A 25,342-nucleotide genomic window follows, 5' to 3' on the forward strand; every position below is an offset into this window, starting at 1 on the left:
CAAGAGGCAAGAGCAATGCCAGTCATGAGGACTATAAAAGCTGATAGCCATCCCCTCTGTCCTCCAAGATGAAGGGAGATGGCAGATGAATCACCTCTGTGGGCCTGGCTGAGGGCAGGTTCTCTCCCATGGCAGGTCAGGTACAATTTCCAGTCATAGGTCAAGACCGGATTGTACCTGACACTTGTGAGGAAGGCTGAGGCAGGAGACTCTTGAATTTGGGAGTCAAACAGAACTACATGGTGAGACAGGGTTCCCTAGACCCCCCATAGACAACAATGGATGGTAACAGCCTAGGATTGAAGATTTTGGACCATACCCTATAGAAATAAAAGAAAACAAAATTCATTAGAAATTCTATCCTATGATTACTCAGGGTCATCACTTGTTGTTCCACAAAGAAAGGTCTTACTGAGCAGACGCATTGTAGAGCCACTGATTTCCTGGTGGCCATGGAATGCCTCGGTTCACACTGTCTTTTCTAAGACTCTAGGTTCCTCTACGATCTCTTGAATCTTCTCAGATGCTGTTCCATGAAGATGTTGGGGCACAGAGTCAGGGACAGGAACAAAGAACCCAGTAAGCAGGAAGGTTCTAGAAGTTTGTGACTGTCACAGACTTTAGGGTCAGTCATTAAGGTCTTCCTTGGAACTGTGAAAACACCTCACATTGAGAAACGTTGTCAAGCACAGACTCCCTTAACTGAGCTGCTCGGAACTCCTACGTCCACATCCCATGACTTAGCCCAAGCATTGGGGTCTCAAGGCGGTGGGGAGACAACCGACCGAATTCAAGTCTGTGAACAACTCCAAGGATTCAAGACTGCTGTGACAGTGTCCTAAACGCAGGAGTTTCCTTATGTAGGCTCCCCATGATGCAATGTTTTTACAACATAGTATTTCCTACTCGTTTAAATTTTTTAAAAATCAACTTTGTTGAGGTACAATTTTAATCTAGTAAAATCTGCTTATTTCGAATGCACGTTCTGGTGGGTTCTGATAGGTTCACATACCCAACTAAGCCACCACTGTGATCAGCCCAGGAGACTCCCTTGGGCTGCTTCCCACTCAGTCTTCCTCCCCCTCCAGCTCCAGGCAGTCTCTTAAGCTGCTTTCTGTCAGTATAGATTAGCTGTGTCCTTTCTGAAATTTCACATACATGAAGTGACACGGGATATATTCTTTGATGTGCTCAGCTTCCTTTCTTCAGAACCATGTTTTTGAGATCGACCCATCCATTGCACAGATTACTAGTACTGGTTCATTTTGGCTGACTAGCACTCAGTTTATTTATTTATTTATTTATTCACCCTTTAACAGGATTAGGACCCATCCCGTGTTTGCCTATCGTGAATTAAGTTTCTGTGAACACATGCCCACAAATCTTCTGTGAACAAATGGTACCATTTCTCCTGGGTAAACAACAGGAGGAGGATGCCTGGGCATCTAAAGTGTAGCTTCAGGTTCATAAGAAAGTGCCAAGCCAGTGTCCACAGCGGACGCACAAGTTGGTTCCCACCATCAAGCTATAAAACTTCCTTTGCTTCCCATTCTTGCCGGAGCTGGCGCTGGGGTGTCTGCGTCCTAATTTTGAACACTCTAACAAGGTGTGTAGTGGTTTCCTTTGCACGTCTAATTTGCAGCACCTCAGAAGCAAATAACGTGAAGGGATTTTTTGTGTTGTCATTCACCCAACATTTTACATAGAGTCTGCTCAGATATTTTGATCAACTTTTATTTGATTGTTTCTTATTATTAACATCCAAGGTTAATAATAAATATCTCAAGTATTCTGGATGTAAGTCCATTGAATCTCAGTTGCAAACACATCACAAAATGACCATTATGTCCTTAATTTTCTCAACGCCCTTGTCAAAGTCAATTATCTATATATGTGTGGTCCTTTTCAGGGCCCGTTGTTTCTCTGACCTGTATATATCTGTATGCCAGCACTTGATTCATTTAATTTTTTAACCAGCTTTGAGATTTCGTTTAAGTATAGATCTGCAACTTTTCTAGTTTAAAACTGTTTCTCTCCATCATTTTAGAATCTCTATTGTTTCAGTTCCACATATGCCTTGTTAAATGTGGCAATGATATTTTGCCTTTTTCATATGGTAGTTTATTATAATTTCTAGTTTCCATTATTTCTTAATGACTTTGTCCTTATCTCTTTTTTGTGTAATTCACAATAGCATTGGGCATAGAACATGTATTATTCAAAAGTTGTCTTTAAACTTCCTGGAGAAGTTCACGGAAGGAAATTATATGTAAGAAATGGTTCCCTTTAAAGGAAGTCCTCAAACTGAGCTCAGCCAAGACAGAGAGGGCCCTGGAATAACATTTAGTCAAATTGAGAGAGTGAGGAGCAGTTAGTCTGGCTGTGTGGGAAAAGGAGGTAAAGGATTTGAAACGGGTTCGAGAGGTGGTTCAGTGGGTAAAGCATCTGCTGTGTAAGTTTAGGACCTGCTTTCGAGTCCCGGTACCCAGGTCAAGGCAGGCATGGCAGTGTGTCTGCAACCCAATACTGCGGCATAGAAACAGGTGGATTCCCAGATGTGTTAGGCAGCCAGTCTAGATAATCTGGGAACCCCAGACTCTGTGGAGAGATCCTGTCTCAATACACAGCACTGAAAGACTTAGAGGAGAACACTGAGTGTGACCTCTGGCCACCATCCGCTTGTATACACATGTTGCTGGGTGATAAAACTCTTCCGGGGAGATACAACACACCTGTCTACTCACCTGTCACAGACACGACTAAAAGACAGCTGCAGCACCAAGGCCCGCCCCAGCACGCGGGACAGCTCAGCAAAGCGGGGAACCCAGAGCGCACTACACAGAGCACACTGCCTGTAGGCAGCTCAGCAGGTTAGAGTGTCCTTTTCAGGTGACTCAGTTGGTCTAAACCTCGTCCAGGCAGCTTGGCTGGTTTCTGCTTCTCCTAGGCATCTGATCCAAGAGTCTTCTTTGCAGTTCACCTCCCCTCATCTGAGAGGGTATCTCAGCTTCTATTGCTTACTCTGGTAGGGAGGGGCCTACTGAATACAGCCAGTTTCAGGGACTTCCTGAAGCTACTTTGTATTGTTTGCCTTCCTGTTTAAGGAACTTCTGGCAGGATGGACTTTTTTAATCTCCAAGGAAGCTGTCACACAACACATGTGCCCCCCCAACACACACACACACACGCACACACACACACACGGTGCATATACACAGTTCTTTGATCAATAATGCCTGATATGTAATAGTGGAGCATTTTTCATTCCCCATTCCTGCTTCAGTAACAAGTGTTATTTATGGTTGGGAAGACAGAACATCTTCCAGGAGGTAGGAAATGGCTCTGAGTGACTTTGGGTCATTTAGAAGATGTGACATTGTGATGGAGAAAGGTCATTGGTTAAAAAAATAAAGAAACTGCTTGGCTGGCCCTCATAGGTTAGAACACAGGTGGGTGGAGAAAACAGAACAGAATACTGGGAGGAAGAGGAAGTGAGCTCAGACTCGACAGCTCTCCTCTCCGGAGCAGATGCCTCAGAAGAGATGCCATTCTCCGCTCTCTGAGGCAGATGCGATAAAGCTCCAACCCAGGATGGACATAGGCTAGAATCTTCCCTGTAAGCGCACCTAGTGGTGCTATGCAGATGATTAGAAATGGGCTAAATTAATATGTGAGAATTAGCCTAGAAGAGGTTAGATAGAAATGGGCCAAGCAGTGTTTAAATGAATACAGTTTGTGTGTTGTTATTTCGGGCATAAGCTAGCCGGTGGCTGGGGTGTTGGGGACGCAGCCCCGCCGCCCCAATTACTACAACATTGGTTAGGACTTTAGCATAAAGCCCTGAAGAGAAGCCACTGAGAAGCTGGAATTGCTGTCACAAAGAGAATGTTCTACAATCTTAAAATGCTTTTAATAGAACTAGATCAATCTCTCATTAAAATAGAAATGCCAGAGGTGGTATTGTTCCCATGAAAAGGTTAGCATGGGCCAACAAGAAGAACTCAGAAGAACCACAGGAACACTCTACAGCCTCTGAATGTTGCTTGGGGACTTTTGATGGAAGAGGCTGAGATGAAGAGGGAGGATGGGACAGACTCTGGGGTGGCCTTCACCTCTGGTCAAGTTCAGAATATGCCTGCTAAGGACAAGTTGGTTTGCTGCTTCCTCTCCACTCACCATGGCACTGGCACTGACCTAGTGACTCAGAGTCCAGACGGCTGACATCTCAGCTGGACCTGAGGCTGGACCCGCCACCCAACGAACCACACCTGCTGTTCTATCTGCTTTGCTTTTTGCTGTTGTAATAAAACACCATGGCCAAAAGCAACCTCAGGAGGAAAAGGGTTTATTTCACCTTTGGTCTTACAGCCCATCATGAAATGGGCAGGAACTCAAGGCAGGAACCTGGAGGCAAGAAATGAGGTAGAAAGCATTGGGGAACACTGTTTCTGGCTTGCTCCTCATGGCTTGAGGTAGAGAGCATTGGGGAACACTGCTTGCTAGCTTGCTCCTCATGGCTTGCCCAGTCTGCTTTCTTATACAACCCAGAACCACCTTCCCAGGGCTACCCCAGCCCCTGTGACATGTCCTAGGTCTCTGTCTTCTCCTACTATTCTGAGGGCAATTTACTTCACTTACCAATTTCCAATTTCTGTTTGACTTTGCCTCTGAGCTTCTAAAATCGACCCAGTTTTTCTGCTATCACTATTTGGGTCTCTCAAAAGAACCTCAGCCTCAAAGTTCCCCAGGCTGAGCTCACCTCTTTTCAGTGTCTACTTGAGCTGGGTGAATTCATTCCCCATATCTTGATTTGCAAAAAGCCAAAGGCACACAATCATCCTTACACCCACTTCACTCCCGTTCTCCATGCTTATGTCACTCAGGGGTTCCACTTCCTCCGTTTCGAGAGGTCCCAGTGTTCATCTCTATTCTGGCTGTTGCTCCCCAGAGCCAAGCTCGCAGCGCCCTGCCCGCAGCATGCTTGTGGCTGCTCACTAACCTCCCTCACCTGCACTCCCACTTGGTTCTAACCCATTCGGCTACCTTCTGCAACCAGCAACACACACATACACACACACACACACTCACACACACACACACACACGCATACACACACATACACACACACGCACATACACACACATCCTCCAAAGTCTTCCTTTACTCGCGGGAATAAAGATCCCAATCCCTAACATCTTCTGTACCCCTGTGCCGTCTCCAGACGCCTGCCTCAAAGGCCTCTTCTTATTTTCTACATTCAAGCCATACTTGGCCCTCCCCACCTCCCTCTTTAAAAAAAATAATAAAATAAAGTAAAACAAAATCAAAACCATTTTATTTTGAAATAATTTCAGACATACAAAAAAGTTGCAAAAATGGTACAAAGGTTTCCTGTATGGCATTTGCCCAACTTCCCCAAGAGTGAGCATCTTACATAAGCATGGAGCAACCATGAGAAGCAGGAAGTTATTACTAAAGTGCACTACACCTCGACTCATTCACCTGCAGATGCCCGTGGATTCCACTTGCTGTTTCAAGACCTCCCAGTCTTCTCCAGCCTGGAGACTCCCCTGAACTTTTCACCGCCTGTGGCTCTGGCAGCTGGATGAATGCAGAGAATTATCTAACAGCTCAGTTTCCAGCTTGGGTTTACTCTTATGTTTTCTTATGTTGAAATTCAGGTTATATATTTTGGCAAGGAAGTTTCAGAAGGAATGTGTTCAACAACATTGTGTCAGGAGGGGCAGGTACCAACTTCTGCCACCACTGGTGATGACAGTCACATTGAGCCATTGCTCGAGAAGGCCCTGCCAGCCCTTCCCTCTCTTTCAGTGAAAGAAGGATATTTTGGATTTCTATAATCATTCATTTTCTCATTATACAGGGAGCTAATTTTAGCAACAATTAATAATCCTCACATGCAATAATCATCACTGTGGTACTTGCCCAGTGTTGGTTTTCCCTTTTTATCACAGGCTCCAGTTAGTCACTTGCTCAATGGGCACCGATCTGATACCACTGTGGGGCTGGTGCTATTGAAGCTTAGAGCGAATCTATTTCGCCATTGCATATACTGTCTACACATTTTGGCCTTGCTTCTTTTCATTGTCCTTCAAATTAATCCTCCACAAGGCCATTGACATGCTGTCCTTTGGACCTGGAATAGTCTTTTAGTTTTTCCCAGGCCTCTTCTGTGCTGGTTTCCTTGGGTAGAGAAATCCCTTTAGCGCATTGAAAGGTTCAGGCCCAGCATCAAATCTCAGGGAAGATTCTCAGCAGACCTCTGAAAGTGGTTCAGTCCCCAAGGTGATGACTGTTCCTGTTTGCTCCGTCAGCACACGCACCACGCTTGGAAATGGATCTCCCTGAACATTTCTGAGGGACGGGCTTCTATCTGGTTTAGACTGGCACAATAATGAAGCTTTAATAAATTATTTAGAGTAATTGAATGAGTGGATTTAACACCTGACATAGATGGGTGGGGATATTTGCCGAGCAATAGTTCATTTTCACTGTGGGAAAGGCTTCCCCAGCATCTCACAGACTCAGATGAGAAGTGGTTGACAGTTGGCCATGCCGAAGACTCATTTTAATTTCACTGACTGCTCACTGAGTGGGTTAGACTGTCCTAACAGTTCTTTCCCAGATAACCTCAATTTCCTGCAGGATACTTAGCATTGTATCTTTGTTTCATGTATATTTATTCAATATATTTTCATCTACATCTGACATGTGATGTCTCATAACTCTGCAGTGTCTTGTAACAGGTAATCTAAACTTCGGATACTGAGAGGAAAAAGACACTTTGGCAAGGACTGCAAACTCTTATTTTCCTGAGCCCCAAATATCTGCCACGTCTTTCTCACCCATGAGGCAGCTGGCTTAGTTAGAAGCTAGATGTAAAGGTTTATATTTGACCCCCAGTGCCAACACCACACTCTGTTCAAGTGGGATTCTCAAATGGGATTTGGAAGCTTTGGACACCAAGCTTTTCTACCACTGAGAAGAGAAAGCAAAGACTGTTCAGGGCGACAGACTTGCAGTGGGGCAGCTGGAAAGCCACATCCTATGTGGCATGCTCAGACTGTCTTTTCAGCTGGAAAGCCGCATCCTATGTGGCATGCTCAGACTGTCTTTTCAGCTGCTTGCTCCAGTTCTCGGGTGGTCGTCACATTCCAGAGAAATCATCCTCCATGAGGTGAGAAGAGGTGAGGCCAGGCCCAGCCTGGGAGACTTTGAATCATCTGAGTCAGCCAGAGGTAAGAAAGAAATACAGGAATGTTGATATTAAAATATTTATCTCTCTGTGAAAACTTGAGAGACACACAAGTTTCCTCTCAACTTTATCTGGAATGTTACCTGCACCAAAAACAACAACAACAACAACAACAACAACAACAAAAAAACAGATTTATTAGGGATTAGGAGTCTTTGAGAATTTGCTTGCTCTACTTGCCTGCTAGGGAGCTCTCAATATCATGAGTGCAGGCAGGAGCCGCAGAGTCTTGTGGTTGCAGCAGTAGCCGAGAGTCTGAATGTTTGCATAAGCATCTGTTCCCACAGAGACGCTTGGTCCACACCCAGTGACCTGCGAGAGGGGAAGTTTGGGCTCGATGAGGAACTCTAACCTCTTACGGGCACCAAACTGCCTGCTGGGCTCTGCAAGAGATTTTATTTTTGTCATTCTCATCAGAAGATAGGCCCGTTTTGGTTCCGAGGGGGATTCATCTCCTCCTCCCAAAGTGGAGGCAAACCTGTTCCTATGCTTGGACTTTAAAATTTAGAGGAATCACCTTGTATCTTCCAAGGCTCTCCACTGTACAAGTAAGTGACTGGAAAAGACAGTTTAGAATACAAGGCAGCTGACCACAGAAGGGGGAGTTATCTCCACAGTGGTTCCCCCTCCCTTCTCATCAAGGCCTTTCTGTGCGTACCTCCAGTTTCTCTTTTGATGACTCCTATACAAATGCACAGTTTTTAAAGACTCCTGTACACAGGGCAAAACCTCACTTGGCCTCTACTTCAAAGTGTTGTGCAGCCAGGCAGCCTCCATAAACACATCCTGGAGCGACCTCGAGCGAGCTGTCTGTTGGGATACATCCTATGTCAAGTTGGTCTACTTGACAGACATACGCTAGAGTCACCCGAAAAGGGGACCCTCACTGATGGGCCTCCATTAGACTTTCTGTGGGCAAATCAGCAGGACGTTTTCTTAGTTAATGGTGGATGTGGAAGGGTCCTGATTTTCATAGAAGGTGGTTGAGCAAGCCGAGGAAAGCAAGCTGGTGTCCTGCGGGAGCAGGCTTCCCTGGTGATGGACTATTAAGCTATAAGATGTAGTAAACCTCTTTCTTCCCAAGTTGTTTGTGGCTAGTGTTTTTATCGCAGGAACAGATGAGCAAACTAGAACCCACACCTAGGTTGGGAGATCTGTGGGCTGATGGGAGGAGTCTGTGCCACTTTTGATTCCTCACTCTTGTAGTGACTAGCTATAATATGTCACCACAGACCTAGCACAAAGCAGACATTGTGTAGATGCGTCAGTCAAAACAAATAGGCTTTCTTGGCAAAGCAAATTATCTCTATATACAAGTGTGTGTCTTTTTTCCCTCCTTCACTTCACTGTTTGTCACTGTTGGTGGCTTGGAGGATGAGGCTGTCAGGTGGACATTGTTGGAGAATTGCTAGCCCTCATGATTAAGGCAAAGAACACTTTGTAGAAACTAGCCCTGGCCATAAACACTCCAGCCAGCAGGCACAAATGTCTCATCTCTCCTAAAAAACATGAGCAGATGTGGTCACATGCCCTACCCCCATTCAGGAAGCCAAGAGTACAATGGTCTCATATGCCCCAAAGGCAGAGAGAGGGGACATTTGCAGGCCAGTATGATGGCCACAGCTTTAATTATCATTGTTAAAATTATAATGAATACATCCTCTGCCAAACAACATTACTCTGCTTCTCCAGCAACCAATCCACTTCCCCTTCCTCCTCCTCCTCTTCCTCCTTTCTCTTCTTTATCTGGTAGTGAAACCTCAGTTTTGTCCAGGGTTTACCCCCCACACAGTGGTCAACCCCAGGGAAGCAAGGTTAGCCCCCTTTGTGTGGTCTTGCCTAGGTAGGAGTGATTAGGGGCCCTGCCATCTCCCTGCTGGTCTGGCTCAGAGATAAACACATGCATTACAGAACCGTGGCATGTGCACAAGGTTCTTGAAGCCTCTGGGGGCTTAATGATAATGTGCGACTGTCTCCCCAAAGAACTAGCAGAGATGATTTTTCTTTCTTCTTGTGGACACTGTCCAGTGCAGACACAAAGCCTGGAACCAGATGCTGCATTCCTGCCACTGGCCTGAGGACGACGTTTACAAAAGGAGCCTACTGAGAAACAGGGCCAGCAGATCAAAGCAATGTTAACCACCATCCCTGTGGTGGCTACTCTTGGTTGTCAGCTTGACTGCATCTGGAATTAACTGAAACCCAAATGACAAGGCACACCTGGAAGTGATTCTCTTTTTCTTTCTTTCTTTCTTTCTTTCTTTCTTTCTTTCTTTCTTTCTTTTCCAAGACAGGGCTTCTCTGTATAGCCTTGGCTGTCCTAGAACTCACTCTGTAGACCAGGTTAGCCTCAAACTCACAGAACTCTGCCCGTTTCTGGACCACCCCTTCGGCTGGCACCCTGTATAAGTACATGGAAGAAGGAAGCTTGTTCTTATTGCTTGTTTGCGCTCACTCTTGCTAGCAAGCCCATTTATTCACTGGCGTTGAAGCCTTCTTCTCTGGGTTTCCAACATATTCTGAAGAACAACTGAGACATCCAATCTTGTGTACTGAACAACTACTCGATTCTTGGACCTTTTATTAGTAGACAGTCATTTTGGACTAGTGATACCACAGCCTGTAACAAAGAAATCCGTCATATGTGTTGTGTGTATGTATGTATGTATGTATGTATATATATATACATACATATACATATATGCACATACACACACACATATAGGAGATTTATGTGTGTGTGTGCTTCATTTATAAGTTCTGTTACTCTAGAGAACCCTGACAAGCACAGTCCCCCAGACTTCCCATCACTAACTTTCACTGTTAAAGCCAGGATAAAGAGGATTTTGTTACATTAGCTGAAGTGGCCTAACTAATATTAATCACTTTTCCTGATGACCTTGGCAAAGACTGGCAGTGAGGAGTGAGGGAAAGGCAGAGTTGGGGACAATTGTCTCACATGGTGTGTCCAGGAGGAGTAACAATCTTGAAGTCTTCACGATACCCAAGGTACACCAGTAAAACTTATTCGCCTCGCACCCCCACATAGACACCTTGAGCCCTGGCACATGGACTCTTTGCTGGCTGAAGCCCTGCCTCTCAGGAAGGATCTTTACACTGTTTGGAAGAAAGCCCTGTTGCTGGCAGTGGTGGTTAGCTACAGATCTTGATCTCCAGCACAGATTTCCTGCTGGTTCCCTTTGAGCACTCTGAAGGGATGTTCCTAAGGGTTTCAGCTGTCGGCTTTAAGGGCAATGTCTTGGTCTATTTCCACAACTTTACCACAACCCTTCTTCTGGTTGCACCAGCACAGCTGCTGCCCAAAGACCACGCCCAGACAGGACCAGAGAGCCCTTGCTGCACCGTAAGGCTGGATGATCTCCTGGGATGGATCCTCATACTCTAGGTGTGGCAGCTAAGCAAGCCTGTTGGCTTCTGCCGCATCATCTGAGGAGTATCAAACTAGGAGCAGAGAGGACCCCTTTAATCAGCATCCTAGAAGAAGAAAGCTCTGTAGACCTGTGACCGTGCTGCTGCTGGCTATTCATTCTCTCTCTCTCTCTCTCTCTCTCTCTCTCTCTCTCTCTCTCTCTCTCCGTGTGTGTGTGTGTGTGTGTGTGTGTGTGTGTGTGTGTGTTTTAATTTGGCACATTGACTAAAATCTTGGGGGAGTAAAAAGTTAGGGGAGTTTTCCAAGGAGGATGGAAGGGTTATTTTTGATAGGCAGGGCGGACTGCCTTGTCCGCAATAACTCCATGATGGGCAGAGGCATGAAGGTCCTCAGCCACAAGAAGCATTGTTACCCTGGGTATCAGCTGACTGGTTTTTTTTTTTGTTGTTGTTGTTGGGTTTTTTTGTTGTTTCGTTTTTTTGGCAGGGAGAGCTTCATTGCTGCATGGGCTTTGCCTTAGAACACTAAGGCAAATATAAGGCAAAAATTCAAAGATGTTCAGGAAACTTCAAGTCTACAAAGACCATTGTCAATCACAGAGTCTGGATGTGCTGCAGGGGTGCCAGTGTGGAGTCACCAGGAAGCCACAGATTAGCTCGCTTCTGTGTTGACCAATGCTGCAGCAGGTGAGGTGGCATCATTGCCACTGTCACTCAGACACTTCTGTGCTGATATCACTGTAAAAATCTAAAGTGGGAAGATGGTTCAGTGGGTAAGAGCATGTGTGCTGTAAGAGGATCCTTAGCACCCGAATAGAAGCAAAGCCTGCTGCATGTGCATGCAACCCTAATATACAGGAGGGTGGGGTGGGGACAGGGGGATCTTTGGAGTTTGCTGGTGGCCAGCAAACTGAGGAAGAGAGAGTTTAAAAAATAGGATGCGAAATGACAGGGGAAGATACTCTGTGTCCTTTCCTTTCCACTCGCTCCATAGGTGTGTATCCCTCACATTCACATATGCTACATACATGTGCACATGCATACGCACAGTTACATGCACATCACACACACACACACACACACACCACCTACAATCTGAAGGAAATAACACGGGACTTCGACGACTTTAGAATACAGATGCATCTTTTCCTGAGAACTTTCTTTCCACCATACCTTGTCACTGAATCAATTCTACTCCTGTGTCACAGTTGAGTCCTTGTCCTTTGTATCTTTGCATGCTGTAGTGATAGCTTTGAGGGGCACCCTTAAGGAACTTCACAAGTAACCAGTGACAGGACGACAGATAACAAACTTGGAGACCCTGGGCATTTTTAGGAAGGAAACCCAGGCACAGAGAACAACTTTCAGTCAGAGCAGCAGGGCCACACGATGTGTTGGGAAAAGCTCAGCCGAAATTCCATAGCCCATACCTGTGGCCCCAGCACTCAGTAGGAAGAGGAAGGGAAGTGTTGAGCTCCAAGTTGGCCTGGGTCACATAATGAGACTCTGTTTCAGAACACAAAACAAAAAACAGGACATCCCCAAACTTCACTTGCCAGTGGCCATGAGAAATGTCTATTTGGCCCATTAGCTCAAATACAGAGCTGCCAAGCCAAGTCCTTCTCATCAAGTACAAGTCCTAAAGAATCCAGGAAGAGTTTGCTATAGCACAGGAGTGAAATGTTTTTGATGAAACTTGAAAGTCCACATACAGATGACAACACTGAATGAAATACAAATGTGGTTGTCATCAAATAGATAATTTCCTGAGGGGCCAAGGGCCGAAGATGAGCTGAGAATGATTAAGACTCTCAGCAATAAGTAGTGCCTGGTTGCTATGCTTGGGGTAGCACTCTAAGTTGGGCCAGTATCCTTAGTTCGCAACAACTGCCTTGAGAAGTGGGTATTACTGTCCCCAAGTTACAGGTGTGGAGACTGACACAGAGGTTACATCACTTACCAAGAATAACTTAGCTCAGAACACATGCCATCTGGCTCTGTAAGTTTTAGGAGTAGCAAACTCTAAGTCCAAATTAGAAAAGTGATAGCAAGCAACCAGAGGCTGGGAAGAAGCAGTGATGGCAGACAGTAGTTAAACATGTCTCTTCTTGGTATAGCCTATGCATTGTTGACTTTCACAGTTCAGCCCCTTATTGTGGGCTGTTTGGCTACTTTAAATCCATGAAGAGTATAAAGTAACTGGGTGTGTGCTTTGTACAACCGCTTTGACCAAACATGGCATGCTCCAGTGGATGGAGCCACGAGGGGGAGAGTCTGTTACCAACCTTTATAACCTTTTATTAAAGGCAAGCACATGCTGTAAATCCCTGTATCCCAGCTACTGCAAAGGCTGAAGTGGGAAGGTCACTGGAGGCCATGAGTTGCAGGACACCATGGCTTGACTTAGTGAGACCTTTTCTCTTCAAGTTAACACACGTGTTCATTTGGCTGTATACCCCTATTAGTAGCCACACCCCTGCTTATTTTCTGAGTATTATTAATGATAAAGTCAGAACAGAGAGTGGAAAATTAAATAGAGCTGAGGAGTTTTCTTTGCATTTGAGAATAAAAAAAAAAATTCCAGCTGACAGCCACCTAGCTTAGTTTCAATGGCTGAGACAGGCCCAGTAAAGAATAGCTTCAAAAAATAGTGCAGACTACAGGAAGATTTCACAACCACAACTTATTCTGATCAACTCCCGAATCTGAAGAGGAAAAAGATTCTGGAACCCATTGTTAAGTTTTGTAAGACTCATGCTTGTCCCAGCCTGATTTCTTTCAGATTCTGCCTCCCTTACAAAAACAAAACGTAATGGCTTAATGACATTCATGACCACCACGCTCCTTTCTGCTGAGAAGCAAGACTACCAGAGTTGTCTTTTAAAGATCTTTCTTTTATAATTTTGGCTGTTTTCAGCTCACCTTATTTGTCTTCCTTCTAAAAATTTTCATCTACCGTCATCCTGGGGTCCAAGTTTAAATTCTTCTAGTCTGTCCAGACTGCAGTAACCAATGCAATGAAAAACTATTACAGCAATAATATGTAACCTTTGCTTACATGGCAACATTCAACAGACTCCAAACTTCAGGCTAAGGAGGGAGAACAGTGCCTTCTGAACACTTGTGGGCTGGGGCTTGCTTCCCCATGTAAAGGCGTCTAAGATGTTGGGCAGACTTGGCATAGCTATCAAGGCTGTAGTTTCCAAGGCTCCCTTGTTAAACAATCCTATCTCATTCTGTCCCTGTTCCTGGCCTTGCAGCCTCGGTATTATCAGAGCTCAGACACTGGGCACATCATCCTGAGCACTGCAGCTGGCTCTGGGCCTTTCACACCTGCTCCAACAGAGCAAGCCTTACTTTTATTTGCACAAAGCACGGTTCAGTAACACTCTGCAGCCGTGGATTATTCTTAACCCAAACTCACTGCACTCTTGCCTGTTTGGGGAACCTCCATCCACACTGGCTCCTTTGGCTTCTCTCTACTTTTCTGAATCACTAGTTTTATGTCTTCCCACAACAGGCTCACTCCCATCTTGTACACCTGTATGTCTTCCATCCACAGAAGCATTACAAGGCCACCTACTCCTTGTAGAGGGGACACTGTGTTTCAGTATCTGCTCTGCTAGTTCTTGATTTTAAGTCTACCCCAGAGAATGTTCTCTTAACTCACCCCTTCTCTGATCCGGGTGTTCTTTGGTAATACTCTCTAGCTGCCTAAGGGAGGGACACTTGGGCTTTTAAATCATGATCCACAGGAAGAAGCCCATTTGGTGACACAGGAGACACAGGCCTACACACACAGACGCACGCACGCACACACGCACGCACGCGTACACATTGTCACTCACTCACCTTGAAAATATAGTAAACTTAAATGCTCTACTAAGGATATACTTTACTGTTTTATTTCTAATTTTGCTTCATAAGAAATAAGATAGGCCAGAGGGGTGTATGCCTGTAATCCCAACACCCAGCGGGTCAAGTCAGGAGGATCAGGAGTTCCTAGTCAGCTGTTTAGTGAATTTTAGGCCAGCCGGAGCTACATGAACCCCTCTCTCAACTAACTAAAAATTGTGAGTAGAGGGTGGCTCAGCAGGTAAAGTCCCCCACTCCCAAACCTGACAACCCAAGTTCCATCCCCAGGACCCGCTTGGTAGAGGGAGAGAGCAGACTCTGTCTCTGACCCACGGGTGCACTGTGGCACACACACCTTCCATACATAGAGCTACAGATAGATAAAAAAAATGCAATAAAAGATTTAAAAACTGAAAAGGAGGAAAAAGAGAAGAAGAAGGTGTTGTTTGTCCAAAAGCACAGTTTGGGATGAGTATCCTGAAAACCTCTGTCTCACGGACCCTAAGGCCACAGAAGCAAAAGAGCGCCGGAAGATATACTGTAAGTAGGAGGTGACTTAGGAGAGAATTTTCACAAAATATTACCATAAAAATGGGGACCACTCAAGATAGGTAATTTGTAAGTGAATGCTAGATTTTACCAACGATTTTGGATCTCCAAGACTTAATTCATTCTTTAATGTGTGTATATATTATATGCATAAATATATAGTGTATGTACATATTTGCATATATGCATATTAAATATTTTTGGAGAATCAAGGTCAGTCTAGTCTTCAGGCTTTCCCAAAGTGGATGAGGTCCTTGTTCTCTGGGTGTCCACAGTAGAATAGTGGAAGACACTTAATAATGGTGGGAACACAGGCCAGCGTTTTAAGGGTTATGATTAGGGCTCATGGACAGAGCTGAAAGGGTGTGGGCCTCCAGGAGGTGGCAGGCAGGGGAACTAGACAGGTAGGAGTGTTGGTGTTCTGAAGCTTGGAGATAAGGTACACTTGGACATGTAGGCGTCACATGTGAATTGTCCCTATGAAGGGAGGCAAGGGCAGACAGAGTAATCCTCAAGCAAGTCAAGGTGTTGACTGAGGCCCCAGGGAGAACCCTGGGCTTAAGCAGGACTCCAGGCTCTATTTGCAACACCATTTAAGGCAGAATGGGGAGGACACTGACTGAAGAGTCAGACTAGGGAGGGGTCTTACTAGGAGATTGCTGAAAGCCAAAGAGGAAATAGTGGGAATGACGTAGATGGCAGCAATGGTGGAGGGAGCACAGAAAAGGGTTATGAGAGGTGTCAAGGATTGAGTAGCTGGTGGCTTGAATCAGCAAAATGCAAAGTTTATGCCTGGGATTGCTCTCATATTCCCAGCAGGCAATGTTAGAGTCAGTGGGTTTGTGTCACACTCGGGTGGGGGGTGGACTTCAATCACTAGGTTAGGTGGCACTGAGACTCTTGCGACCTCACCTTAGTTAAGGTTACTATTGCTATGGTAAAACACAATGACGAAATAAGCTAGGGAGAAGAGAATCTGTTTGGCTTACACTTCCACATCTTAGTTCATCATTGAAGGAAGTTAGGACAGGAGCTCCAACAGGGCTCCTGAAAGCAGGAGCTGATAGAGGCTATAGGGGAATACTGCTGGCTGGTTTGTTCCTCCAGACTTGCTCAGTTACTTTCTTGTAGAACCCAGGACCACCAGGCCAGGTGCGGTACCACCTACAATGGGCTGGGCCCTCTCACATCAATTACTGATTTAAAAAAATGTCCTACAGGCTTTCCTGCAGCCTGAACATATGGAGGCATTTTCTCAGTTGAGGACAAACAAGACTTTAGCTTGTGTCAAGTTGACATTAAACTAGCCAGCACAGGCCTGAAAGATGCAGGGGTGCCTGGCCTGGAGAAGAAAGGGTTTAGATGAACCCACAAAGAAAGGTGGGACAGTAGAGTCTGGGGCTGAGGCCTTGAGAAGGTCTCCGGCTGAAAGGAGTAACTTACTCCGCTGAGCCTTTCCTTAGCTTGGCCTGGACACAAACACTTCCCTCCCCCTCCTGTCTACACCGTCTGCAGATTCGCAGGCATTCTCGGATCCAAGCAGGAAGAAGCTTTCCTGTGCTTACTCAACACAGCCAGGGTCTGCTGTGGGTGTCATGGTTTCCCATCACTGTGTGTGTGTGTGTGTGTGTGTGTGTGTGTGTGTGTGTGCACGCGCGCATGCGGGCACGCACACATGCGTGCCAAGTCCACTCCACATGTCTGCGTAGGTGGAGGGAAGAAGGGTAGGGTGGGGGCTTTGGAAGAAAAACCCTCAATTTCCTCTCTAGTATATTGGCATTGAATATATCTATATCAATGGTCTATATCCCATTCACTTGGTTCGTGAAGATCCCAGCCCTAAGTTCAGAATGCTACTGCATTGGCAACATGTCTTCAAAGGGGTAATTAAGTTGCAACTATTTTATAAGTTTTCATAAGAGATTTGGATAGCGACAGGATCAGGGAAGACCAGGTGAAGGCACAGGAAAGAGGGACATCTATAAGCCTTAGGAGAAACGCCAAGCTTGCCAGCACCTTGATCTTGGATGACCGAATTCCCGAGCAGCAGGGAAATAAGCCCTCCACAAAGTCCCGAGTTTGTGACTTCTCGATAGTCAGCCCTAAGCAAATACACTTACTTTGCTTTCTCCTTTTGGGCCTGTTCGGTGTGAGCTAGGAACAAACTCCAGAGGGGGGAAAATAAGAACTGAACACCCTAAGTAAGCTAGCAGGAACTGGAAGGAAGTTCAGTTCTAACACTCTGCTCAAACAGAAACATAATGTATTTCCTTAGATAGATTTCTCTGTCGCTCTGCTCTTCACACTGCATTTCCACAAACTTGAACTCAGCATCACCTCGGAGCATGTGAGAAATGCAAACTGCCTGGCCCCACCTGCAACTTGAGTGGTAAAGGTTTGAAGCCTTGTGTTAACGGATTCGAGAGCTCCAGCAATGAGGATTGGTAAATTCCCCTGGAGTCGGTGGTAGTGGTGGTGGCGGCAGTGGTGAGACTGGACTTAGCACAGATGTGAGTGCCTAGCAAGGTGGATCTCCTTGGCAACCAGCCCAGAGCGCTACAGGCTGCAACGTTCACTCGGGTTGCCAGGTCCTATCACTAGAACCGCTGGAAGCTCACGCCAGTCGCTTGGGGACTCGGAGGTGAGCAGCGTCTCTGACTCCCGGAAGCTTCGGGTAAATAGAGCCTAGGGCGGATGAGCCTAGGAGCGGTGGGGCGCGTGCGCGGGGCGCGTACCCGGGCCCGGCCTGGGCGGGAGCGCGCCGAGGGGGTGGGTCGCACCAGCTCCGCTGGCCTGGCGCGCCATCTGAGCCACTCAGAGCGCCAGGCGGCGGACACCCGGGGGCCCCACAATTAATACCCGGCTCCCGCCCGCCGCGCGGAGATTCGTGCACCGGCTGTCTGGGAAGGAGGCGCTAGGTCAGTTCTGAGCCCGCAGATCACTCTCTTCCAGACACTGAGACCATCCGAAGAGGTGCAGACTCTGCCCGCGGCCTCCTAGAGAGCTAGCCCGGGCTGAGGACTGTGCTGCGGACCTGGGGTTCAGCGCGATTGTGCGTCCCCCGGACCACGGGGAGCTTGTTGCAGGCGCCGGGCGGCAGGTGGGCGAAAGCAGCTGCGCAGAAGCGCAGAGAGGGTGAGTAGGGTCGGGAAGGTGGGGTCCCAGAGGACGTTCTTCTGGTCTGGACCAGGCCTTCGCGCCGAGATGTTTTCCCAACGGGACCCTTAAGTTGCACTGTGGACCTGCAGGAGGCTGAGAGGTAAGCAGCCGAAGTGTGTTTACCTCGCCGAGAGAGCAGAGCGAGGCAGCATGTAGCCACACCCCCAGCCTGGCCTTCAGACGCGACCCGACCCAGCACCCCAAGCCCGGCGGCTGCCACCGCACCTGGAGCTCCCAGGGAGCCTCTTCCTACAGGGAGATCCTGGTGTCACAGACTCCCGTCCTTTCTTTCCGTCTCTTCAGTCCAGGCATAGGAGAGGCACTGAGACTCTGGGCACAAACTTAGTTTGAACACTGTAAACGCTGCTCTTCCAGTGTTTTAAAAACTGCACGTGCGTATTGTGGATGAGGGCGCGGGGCGGGGAAGGGGGCTGGTGACAGAACTGCGCCGCTTGGTCTGCAAGGGGGTAACTTTGGCCTTTCGTGCCTGTTGGGGCGCAGGCACAGCTTTTAGGATCTGGCTCAGACCGTCCCTGCGTTCTGAAAGGGGTGTCCCTGCTATGAGTGGCCTGCGGGGCTGCTCTTGGTGGCCCGACAGAGGGCGCCAGCTCCTGATCACCACCCGGGCCAGTAGAGGGGAGGGGATTTGCGAAGCTCCAGGTAAGGAGCCCGGTGAATCATCCAGCGGCGGGGGTGGGGTGGGTGAGCCGGGCTCAGTTGCAAAGAGGCGGCGAGTAGCCGGGGAGACACTGGTCGGGACTGTGGGGCTGCTGTGCCGCGGGAGGCTGTGAAAGTGTCTAGGAGGCGCGCAGAGTCTCTGCAAGGTAAGGAGTGACCCGGAGCTCTGAGGCAGCACTGGGCCAAGGACGTCTGTCTCGGGATGCCGCTGTGTACCTCCCCAGGCGGGGGTACGGGGTCGGTTTCAGGGCTGCCCGCAGCTCTGCGGGGGCGAGGCTGGAACCCGGAAGACACCAGCCTGGACGGGCGGCGGGTCCATAGGCCGCTACCACCGGATGCTGTTTTAGCTCGCGGGGTCCCGGGCGGTAACAAAGGCACCGTGAGGCTGCCGCTTCCACCCACTTCCGTCCCGCTGCCCCTGAGGGGAGGTCCGACAGTGTTTGGATTTTGGAGTTTCGGGGAAGTTAGGTGAGAGGAGGGGCGGGAAGGAGGGCTCCTGGGCCAGGGTGCACGAGCAAACGCAATTTTAATTTCGTGGTCTCCTTCTTTTCTCTAGTCGCCGGGGATTGCCTGGGCTCCTGCGCCCTGGGACGCGCCTTGGTAGGGCTTGCCCGGGTTTGAACTGGCCGCTGGGCGAGCGCTGCCACCGCCTGCCCATGACCCTCCCCTTGGTGTAAGCGCGCCGGCTCCCCAGGGGCGGGGCTTAGCACGGGTGACAGTCGGTAGCCCCTGCATCTAGAAAGTGGAGCCCCAGAAAGTGTTGATTGTATTACTGTGAACAGTAACAGAAGAAATTCCGAGTCTCAGTCACGGTATGGGTCCGGTGCAGGTTTAAGGGCCTGCCGTGTAGGACTTGCAGACCTGTTGAAGTCAGTTTATCGAAGTTGCGGTACCGTCGAAGGGAAGAGGCCACTTGGTTTCTACCACTGCGTCTCCATCTCAAGTTGTCCACTACAGTCTCTAGCACAGGCACGATTATTGTCACGCCGATGGATCACAGGGGAGGCTTCCCTGTGTGTCTCAGGACCGGGACCTAAGGGGAAGAAGTGTTGCTTATGTGAAAACCAGACTGCCACACTCTGCTGGTAGGTGCCCTCAGCCCCAGGGTTAGAACCTAAGTCACCTTGACACATCTCTCAGCCCAGCCTCGCCACAGCCTGCTGCGGTAAGCGCAGGGCTGGCTGGCTTTGATGACGCACTTGGTACTTAGGAAAATCCCTCTGATTCTACTTTGCATCTCACGCCTCCTTCAGAGGGTGGGCTCTGGAAACTAAACTTAAAGAGCCAAAAGGTCCACTAGCGGTCGGTCCTGCTCCAGAAGGGGTGCTGGATGCTTGCTGTTGCAGAAAAGGCTGTTTCTAAAGAGATTCTGCTTGGTTTGGTTTTGTTGTTTTGAGAGAGGGTTTCATGCTGTGGCTTAGACTGTCGGAACTCAGGGCAGCGCCTCTGACTCAGTCTTCTGAGTGCTGGGGTTTCAGGCATGACTTTTTTTTGATAGATTATTGAGTCCGTGCTGTAATCCTGGACACATTTGATCTAGTTGGATTTTAGACTTCTTCCGTTAATGCCACCACTCGAGTGACACCAACTTTTTGTGAAGTTTAAGGAACGTGGAAGAATTAAATCTTAAAAAAAAAAAAAAACAAAAAACGAAAACCAAGAACCTTTCTGTAGAATTACAGGGCAGTCCTCTGAGAAGAGTCACCACTGCCTGTGCTTTCCTCACAGGTGGCCCTGGGGCGGGGAATTATCCCCAGCACGAGATAGCCAGGCCCCACCCTATGTGACATGGCCACAGGGCTGAAAGTGTGTGTTAAATTTAATGAGAGCTGCTTTGGAAGTTGCTTTTCCTGAGGAATTTGTAACGACCCTACCCCCAGCAGTTTCTTTTACAGCCCTAAGAATATACTGTCTACATGGTTCTAGGAACGCTGAGCTCATGTTTAAGACAGGGGCTTCCGTATGACCCCTAATGCTTCTGAAATGTGTGGCTTTAAAAAGAGAGGTGTGTGACTCTAGCATAACACTCTGGGGTTCAGATTGTCTTAGTGTTGTGCCAGCCATGGGAACACCCAGGGGTAATGAGTGAAGGCCAGACCTGTGGGGTCAAAGTGGCTGGCCTCGGGCTAACACTAACACTATCTGCCACTAACGTTGCCTTAGCCAACTGCGCAACCTCTCTGAGCTTCATTTTCCTCCTTTAAGATTGAGATAATAGTAGTCTAGCCTGATTTCCAGCTACAGGATAAAATTAGATAATGTTTGTAAGATTCTTGGCATGGTACCCAGCACATAGTAGCTGCTCAACCAACCAGTGAGGTCTTTCCTTCCGTGTGGCATCTAGACAGGTAAAGACCGAGATAAGCAACAGCTTGCTCGGCCTCATCCCACCCCGCTTTGTCAGGTTTTTAGTATTGTGCACTGTGGAATTTCTCTTCGTCAGCAAGCTGTGAGGTTGGGGGGGTGGGTTGTTGGTGATGGAAACTTTGTCCACTTGCAGGAGGAATTTGCAAGGGCCTCCGGAACTATGAGGCTTTCCTCCTGGCTGCGCCACTGGGTAATTTTGTGGCTAGCTTTCCAGTCATTTCCCTTTCCTTTAGATTTAAAGAGAATGTCCAAATTACCACCAAGACAAGACTGAAAAAAAAAGACCTTAAAACTGAACTGGGAAAAGGAAGTAAGTATTCATTTCTTTTCTGTCCAATTAATGAGCCATCTATAACACTAAAGAAAAGAGAGTCTGCTTCTGGCAAACTGTGCCTCGCAGTCTTGGAAAGAGGACCATTTTACTTGGAGAATACTGCTGTTTGCTGAGTCTGTAAGAGGCCGGGGAGGAAGGGGAGCGGAGCTCTCCTTGTTGTTCAGCCATGTTTTCTCAAGCGTGGTGGACTGTAGGACCTGAAAATTGCTGTGCTTTTAGAAGCTGCTGGAAGAAGACACACAGGGATAAAGCTGAAGAAACACAGAGCAGCCAGGGTGTCCATTCCACATGAGAAAACCCTGGGAGAGTTTTCAGCTTCATAACCCTAAATGGAGAACTATTCTGTCTGCTCTCCCCTCCTCTCCTTCTCTTCTGGATTTTGCACCTTTATCTTTCAAAAACAAGTTGAAATTTTGGCGGTTCCGTCACGCCATTCGCAGCTGTGGCGTGGCTGTCTTTGGTGTAGCTGGGAGACAGAGGCTCTGTCACTGTGCAGATCCCACATATGGGCATGGAGTGTAGCTCTCCCACCCTGGAAAATGAGCTGACCCTATAACTGGCTTCTCCCTCCCTGAAGCTTTGTGCCGTTAGCTCCATTTGTAGCCACTTGTGCCCCAGTGTGCAGTCTGAAGCAGCTGCAGGACATGCGCCAGGCCCACCCTGCACTGTTGCTTCCTTTGTGGGGATGATGAACAGGCGGTGTTATTTTGGATCACATAGCAGCCTGTTCCAAAGCCGCTTGCATTCCCCAGCTGTTCCACCACGTTTTTGCATAAGGGAGAGAACTTGCCAGCTGCTGGACCACTGAAGTTCCATTTACTGCTTTTGTCCAGTAATGGGGAGGTTAAAATCCTGGAAGCATTGTTAACCTGCAGCCTTTTAAGTGGTCTCACGTGTCTCTGTAACATCAGCGGTGTTCCAGACAGAGTTAGGGTTTGTCAGGACAAGACTTCAAAACAAATGGCACAACTTTCCTTTTCAAGGTAATTGTTTTAAACATTTTCTTTTCTAAGTGTGTGTGTATGTGTGTGTGTCTGCGCATGCACACATGTCGTATTGGTATGCACACTTGAATGCAGGAGCCCAAGGAAGACAGATTCCCTGTTAGATTCCCTGTTAGATTCCCAAGGTGTTAGATTCCCTGGAGCCTGTCAAGCTGAGTCTTAAAAGCAATGTCACAACTTTATTTTTCTTTTGTCTAAATAACTTTTTGAAAGATTCTTTTAATATTCTTTTCAATTATTGTATATGTCTATATATGGGCATGTAGGTGCTCCCAGAGGTCTAAAGAGGTCATCAGATATTCTGAAACTGGAGTTGCAGGTGATTATGAGCTCCCTACATGGGTGCTGGGAACTAAACTGGTGTCCCCTCAAAGAACAGTATACACTCCTACTTGCTGAACCATCTCTCCAGCCCTTCAAATTAATTTTAAGGGATAACTAGTAGGTATAGTTTTCTCACACTTAAAACAACATCTGATTTATATTTCAGCAACTAATAAAGTGTTAAATCTAGCAGTAGAATTACATGTTTTAAAAAACCGTGCCATAGCCGGGCAGTGGTGGTGCAGGCCTTTAATCCCAGCACGTGGGAGGCGGAGGCAGGAGGATCTCTGTGAGTTCTAGGCCAGCCTCATCTACAAGAGCTGGTTCCAGGACTGGCTTCAAAGCTACAGAGAAATCCTGTCTTGAAAACAAAACAAAAACAAACCTGTGCCATATGTATCTGGCTTAACTCTATACATTGTTCTAGTGTGGTGGCTCTCAGCCTTCCTAATGCTGTGACCCTTTAATACAGTTCTTCATGTTGTGGTGACCCAACCATGAAATTATTTTGTTGCTACTTCATAACTGTAATTTTTCTAGTGTTCTAAATCATAATGTAAACATCAGATATGGCAAGGTATCTGGTATGTGACCCACAGGTTGAGAGCCACTGCTTGAGAGGCGGATATTATTAGCACACATTGTATGTGGTTCTCAAAGAATTACTATGAAAAGAAAACCTGTACTAAGAAGGGAATGCCTGTTGTTGTTGGGGAGACACTTATCACCACCTAAGCCTCCATGCCTCCTAGCGCTTGCCCAGGGTCCTGAAACAACCATCTTCATTAAGGCAAACTGTGAGTTGATGGCCCTTCAGTCGCCACAGTGTAAGTTACAGTCTCTATTGGACTGCACTTGGCCTCTGTCTCCTTTGCTCTGTGAGAAGTTATAAAATGCATGGGCCTTGAGCCCCCTGGCTCCTAGTCCCTCTATAGGATTTGTCTGTTATCACTGAGTTAGACCCTGCTCTTCTCAGTTCTTCATCCCGCCCTCCATGGCCCCCTTAACATACGCACACACTTTGTACTTCATCTGCTTGAACAGAGCCCAGAGGTTTTTATACTACTTCCATTTTTGGTTGGTTTTCTTGTTATTTTCACTTTGGGCTATCAAGGATGTCCAGCCTGGTCCTTAGGACTGATGAGCAAGCGTCTCTTGTCACAGAAGAAACTGAGGCTAGCACTACACGAATCTCCTGACTCCAAATTCAGCCCATGCCTAGCTGGGTGTTGGAAGGGTCAACTCCACAGAAGAGCTTTAATCTGGTTTTGGCTTCTGAGATTCCTTGTGCTTGTCCTGACCACAGTGGTCCTGCCCAGATCTTGAACACTTTCCCTGGGATAGATCCTTTTATTATAACTTTTGCATTGCCATTATTCTCTTGACAAAAAGCTATCCATAAATATTATTTCCTAAGGCACACAGCCCTCCTTTCTGTTACATGTGCATGTATGCCTGCACACACACACACACACACACACACACACACACACACACACACCTCTGTGCGTATATCCCTGTGTGCATACAAAGACCTATTATGGGTTCCTGGACTCATTTTCCTTTCTCAGCCAGGTCAACATCTTTCAGAGATGACTCCACATTTATAGCATAGAATGGTTCATTTCTGTTCAGTGGTTTGGATGCTGTAGATTTTCCGAAGATATCATAGATGGGAAGCCAAAATTAACCTGGCCTGTGCTGAAGAGATGGCTCAGGGTTAGGAGCACCGATGTTTGGTTCCAGCAGCCACATCAGGCAGCTCACAATTGCTCTTGAGAATCCAGTGCCCTGGCTTCTGAGGGAACTTGTACTCACATATACATACCCACGCGCATGCGTGCACACACACACACAAACACACACACACACACACACCCCTACATGTGATTAAAGACAATAAAAATATATCTTACAAAGACCAATTAACAATAGCAGAAGTGACCTGGCCAATCCTTCTCACAGAAGAACCCTTGGGAAGTAAACATGTTTCTCCCTGGGAGTGACATGTTCTCCCTTCTACCTCATGCTGCTCAGGGCTTGGAAACAGCACCCATTTCTTTCATTTCTTTCCTGTAGCTTGAAGGTGACAGACTCTGAGGTGCAGTCACAGAGCCCCTCCTCAGCAGCCTGGGGCTTGCTCTCTCTGCATACTGGGATAGCTCTCCCTCAGCCCTGGATGGACCTCTTTCTTGTGGCTGCCATTCTGCCTGTCCTGTCCTGGTCTGCTGCTGTCACCCAACTGGCCACCTTCTGGCAGCTCCGGGTCTCAAGTGTCTTAGGGAAACCTTTAGACAGGTTTCCCTTGGATGCCCTTCTGCCACCTGTCATTGGTATTCAATTGCAACCCCCACTATCCAGCCTGCTCTGAGTGGGAGGAAGTCCCCACCACCCTGACCCCAGCAG

At 47.4% G+C, this 25,342-nt stretch overlaps 1 protein-coding gene across 12 annotated transcripts in view; it reads left to right on the forward strand.

The window, feature by feature from the left end:
* The first annotated feature begins 17,911 nt into the window (after positions 1 to 17,911).
* Positions 17,912 to 25,342, forward strand: part of Svil (supervillin) — a 194,984-nt gene continuing 187,553 nt past the window's right edge. For 4 of the 12 annotated variants that reach the window (XM_041641514.1, XM_041641517.1, XM_041641519.1 and 1 more), the window contains exon 1: positions 17,912 to 18,205. The gene's annotated coding sequence lies outside the window, so the exon portion shown is untranslated. Of the gene's footprint in view, positions 18,206 to 19,689; positions 19,993 to 25,342 lie in introns of those variants that run through there. The other 8 variants (XM_041641524.1, XM_041641525.1, XM_041641526.1 and 5 more) reach the window with 4 other exon arrangements.

Source organism: Microtus oregoni, unplaced genomic scaffold (genome assembly GCF_018167655.1).
Source record: "Microtus oregoni isolate MIOR12 unplaced genomic scaffold, Mior012 000070F_ref0000104, whole genome shotgun sequence".
NCBI lineage: Eukaryota > Metazoa > Chordata > Mammalia > Rodentia > Cricetidae > Microtus > Microtus oregoni.